This window comes from Bison bison, unplaced genomic scaffold (assembly GCF_000754665.1).
Source record: "Bison bison bison isolate TAMUID 2011002044 unplaced genomic scaffold, Bison_UMD1.0 scf7180017864198, whole genome shotgun sequence".
Lineage (NCBI taxonomy): Eukaryota > Metazoa > Chordata > Mammalia > Artiodactyla > Bovidae > Bison > Bison bison.
In genome coordinates this window covers 5,627,736-5,632,754 of record NW_011494770.1, presented here as the reverse complement: position 1 = coordinate 5,632,754, position 5,019 = coordinate 5,627,736, and the positions used below count along the sequence as shown (strand labels likewise).

Below are 5,019 nucleotides of genomic sequence, written 5' to 3'. Positions count from 1 at the left end.
ATAAGTTAAATAAGCAGGGTGACAATATACAGTCTTGACGAACTCCTTTTCCTATTTGGAACCAGTCTATTGTTCCATGTCCAGTTCTAACTGTTGCTTCCTGACCTGCATACAAATTTCTCAAGAGGCAGATCAGGTGGTCTGGTATTCCCATCTCTTGAAGAATTTTCCACAGTTTATTGTGATCCACACAGTACCCATATTTAAATCTAGAAACAGGGGTATGAAATAATAGAAAAATATATACATATAGGTCTCTGGCCCTAGTTCTTGGCACAGAACTCCTAAAACTGTTGTCAAGCATCTTTTGTTCTTCTATTTTATCTTTGACTCTGATTCCGTAGTTGACATTGCAAGTTAAAGTGTTAGTCAACTTAGCTGTGTCTGACTCTTTGCAACCCCATGGACTTTAACCTCCTACCATGGAATTCTCCAGGCAAGAATACTGGAGTGGAGAAATATACCCATGCACTATGGGTACCTTATTTTTGACAAAGAAGGCAAGAATATTAAATGGGGTAAAGAGAGCCTCTTCAATAAATGGTGCTGGGAAAACTGGACGGATACATGTAAAAGAGTGTTAGAACACTTCCTAACACATACACAAAGATAAACTCAAAACGGATTAAAGACCTACATGTAAGACCAAAAACTGTAAAACTCTTAGAGGAAAACATAGGCAGGACACTCGATGACATAAATCAAAGCAAGATCCACTATGACCCACCTCCTAGAGGTAACGGAAATAAAAACAAAAGTAAACAAGTGGGACCTGATTAAACTTAAAAGCTTTTGCACAGCAAAGGAAACTATAAGCAAGGTGAAAAGACAACCCTCAGAATGGGAGAAAATAACAGCAAATGAAACAACTGTCAAAGGATTCATTTCCAAAATATACAAGCAGCTCATACAACTCAATGCTAGAAAAACAAACAACCCAAACAAAAAGTGGGAAAAAGACCTAAACAGACATTTCTTCAAAGAAAACATACAGATGGCTAACAAACACATGAAAAGATCCTCAACATCGCTCATTATTAGAGAAATGCAAATCAAAACCACAATGAGATATCACCTCACAAAGGTCAGAATGGCCATCATCAAAAAATCGACAAACAATAAATGCTGGAGAGGGTGTGGAGAAAAGGGAACGCACTTGCACTGTTGGTGGGAATGTAAATTGATAAAGCCACTATGGAAGACAGTATGGAGATTCCTTAAAAAACTAGGAATAAAACCACCATATGACCCAGCATGGAACAGACTGGTTCCAAACAAGAAAAGGAGTACGTCAAGGCTGTATATTGTCACTCTGCTTATTTAACTTATATGCAGAGTACATCATGAGAAACGCTGGGCTGGATGAAGCACAAGTTGGAATCAAGACTGCCAGGAGAAATAACAATAACCTCAGATATGCAGATGACACCACCCTTATGGCAGAAAGTGAAGAAGAACTAAAGAGACTCTTGATGAAAGTGAAAGAGAAGTGAAAAAGTTGGCTTAAAGCTCAACATTCAGAAAACTAAGATCATGGCATCCAGTCCTATCGCTTCATGGCAAATAGATGGGGAAACAGTAGAAACAGTGTCAGACTTTATTTTTTAGGGCTCCAAAATCACTGCAGATGGTGACTGCAGCCATGAAATTAAAAGATGCTTACTCCTTGGAAGGAAAGTTATGACCGACCTAGACAGCATATTAAAAAGCAGAGATATTACTTTGCCAAGAAAAGTCCATCTAATTAAGGCTACGGTTTTTCCAGTAGTCATGTATGGATGTGAGAGTTGGACTATAAAGAAAGCTGAGTGCAGAAGAATTGATGCTTTGGAACTATGGTGTTGGAGAAGACTCTTGAGAGTCCCTTGGACTGCAAGGAGATTCAACCAGTCCATCCTAAAGGAGATCAGTCTTGAGTGTTCATTGGAAGGACGGATGTTGAAGCTGAAACTCCAATACTTTGGCCACCTGATGCAAAGAATTGACTCATTTGAAAAGACCCTGATGCTGGGAAAGATTGAATGTGGGAGGAGAAGGGGATAACAAAGGATAAGATGGTTGCATGGCATCACCGACTTGATGGATATGAGTTTGAGCAAGCTCTGGGAATTGGTGATAGACAGGGAGGCCTGGTGTGCTGCAGTCCATGGGGTTGTGAAGAGTCGGACATGACTGAATGAATGAACTGAACTGAGTATAGATGACATTAATAATTAAAAAAAAAAGATAAAAGTCCTCTGGCTTCAAGAAGCTTACAGAGAAGTATGGAAATTCAGACACGTAAAGATTAGAGCTGGAAACAATATCACGTAAAATCTAAAAAAACAGAAAGAAGGAAGAGAGGAGAGGAAGATGAACAGAAAGAAAGAATAGAATTGTTCCTCCCTGAGGAAATTCATACTTTAATTCTGGAGAATATAGGCAAAATTAATTATAATTTAAGGCAGAATAAACTCAATTAAAATACATGCCAATTATGAATCAATATGTCTGGGAACATGAGAAAAACAGATTAATCCCATTTGTGAGGAATTACAAAGCTTAATGGAAAGAAATTCCTCCAGGCAATATCATTTCTGATATGATTCAATCCATCTCGAAACAAAGGAAAGAGCAAGGAAATTTGGAAATTATAAGTTTATGTGAGAGCAATGGAAGACTTCTAATACCAATTACTGTCTTGGAAGTAAAGAGATGAGAACTCTTTTTATCTTCCCATCATCAAATCTTTATCTGAGCATCTACCCATAGTTTCTACCTATGTGCCTATCAGAGAGGATGAACACTCACTTCTCTTTAGGCCAGTTTCTCCACTGGCATTCAGAATTTGATTCCCTCTCATTTCTTCAAGGACTTGAGTCCAGCAATAACCACCTCCATGGGACGTTATCAATTTCTCTGTCACCACCGAATTATTCCCAGCAGCAAATAAGCATACTTTAATATTGTCCATCTAATGTTCTCCTCCAGTTGCTGCTTCTCTGCTCCTCAGTTAGAATTTCTTAAAAGAATGGTCTACACAGTCTCTGCTTTATAGACTCCCATTCTGTCTTCAACCCACTTCAACTGAGCTTTTCTCCCTGTACTGAAACTGTACTCATCTAGGAAACCAAAGGACATCATCCTGCCAATTTTCTGTCCTCGTTTTACTCATTCGCTCAATAGCATGTGACTGCTTATCACTCCCCTTTCTTAAAATACCTCCTGTGAGATTTCCTGACATACTCTCTTCAGGGTCTCAGGTATTTAGCTATACTCTCTCTCCAGGTGATTGTACCAAATCTAACAGTTTAGAACAAATACGGCTTTTACCCTGAACTCTCCCCAGAGCTCAAGACTCAAATATCCAATTGCTTACTTCTCAGCTACATTCATATAGAAAACTCCACGCCAGTAGTCCTCATCTCATTAAAAAGCTCTACCAGCATCTACACAGTGGCTATAAAAAGCAACACAGAAGTGATTTCTAAGTTCTCATTCTCTCACTTACACCACATCTAATCCATCACCACATTGTGCTGAATCTACTTCCAAAATATATCTTAAATCTGTCCACTGCTTGCACTCCCATTATTATAACTCTTAAACGAATTCAAGGATTAGACTGAAGTGGCTTTAATGCCAGGTGGCCTATGATCACATAAGCAAACCAAAATCTAAGCCTGTAAATACTTCAAGGTTTCAATACTGAAACCTAAGGATAACTAATCCCAATAGCCAACTGAGCTTTATTTTTATTTTTTTGCAAGCCTTTCCCACTTTTATTCTTTTTTTCTGCTTGGTTCCTCGATGAAGCAATCACTTTATCTTTCTTTCCTGCAACACCGACTTCATTCCCACTTCCTCGAAGACCGAGGAGAGCCCAGGGGAGGAGGGTAGGATTCTCCACCAGCCACAGCTCCCAAAGGAAGTGTCAGAGCTGTGAAAGGAAGCCAGGTTTGGACAGAAGACCAGCTTCTGGCCCCTGTGGGTGAGATCTTCAGGGATCAGGATGCGAGGGCGAAGTCTTCCCTTCACCATTGTCACTTCCATTCTTTCCCAGAGCCTCAGGTGCGGTCCAACAGGTCATTGTTCTTGTATATCTTTTCTGGATTCCCTTCCTTCATGGCTGTGTATCTGGCTAATGTGAAGAGACAGTCACTGAGTCTGTTTAAGAACTTGACCACGTTTGCATCGGTCTCACCCGTCTGGACAAGAGGCATCACACGTCTCTCGGCTGGGCTACACACGGCCCGACAGAAGTGCAGTGTGGAGCTGCTCTTGCCTCCTGATAGGGCGTAGTCTCTGGGTGTTGTCACTCAGTCCTGTCTGACTCTGTGATCCTATGGACTGCAGCCCGCCAGGCTCCTCTGTCCATGGGATTCTCTAGGCAAGAATAAGGCAGGATGAAAGTGGTGAGTGGGGGCAGCTGGCGAGAGTATCTGTCGATCCACTGCTCCAGCTCCAGGATGAGCCCCGCCTCGAACATGGCGTGTTTTAAATGAGCCTCTCTGGCTGAGGAGCGCGGAGTTGCCAGGGCAGAGCCGAAGTCCTACAGGGAGCACTGGATTCTCTGAAGCTCTTCCACAAACGGGTGGTCCTTTTCTGCAATTAATTCCATAGCAAACCCAATGGCTGAACTTAATTCATCTGTAGTTCCCACAGCTTCAAACACCTGGTCGTCTTTGGGTGGTCTTTCTCCAGTGAAGGTGCTAGAAAACCCTTTGTCTCCTGTTTTGGTGTAGATCTTGGGGACCTAGGGAGTCTTCGAGGAAGGCTGAGGCCTGTCCCCATCTTCCACGCCCTGGGGGCTGCGACTCTGGAAATGGGGACACAATAGCTTGCGGGCTCCAAGACACCCGCGCAAGCAAAGGCGACCTCCCAGGCCCCACACAGCCATGCCCCAGGCCTCTCGTCAAGGAGCCCAACTGGGCTTTAAACTATAGCCAATCAGTAACTTCCTTGTTCTGCTTCAGCCCTTTCTCTCTAGGAGTCTTTCCCCAGCTCCTGCTGGTGAAAAGCTTCTAAATGATCCTAAGC

General features: G+C 42.2%; 1 protein-coding gene and 1 pseudogene across 1 annotated transcript in view; both read right to left on the bottom strand.

Moving 5' to 3' along the window:
* The window catches only part of AHI1 (Abelson helper integration site 1), a 218,121-nt gene that overhangs the window by 117,080 nt on the left and 96,022 nt on the right, over positions 1-5,019 (bottom strand). The window lies entirely within an intron of this gene.
* Positions 2,192-4,961, bottom strand: LOC104991679 (annotated as a pseudogene).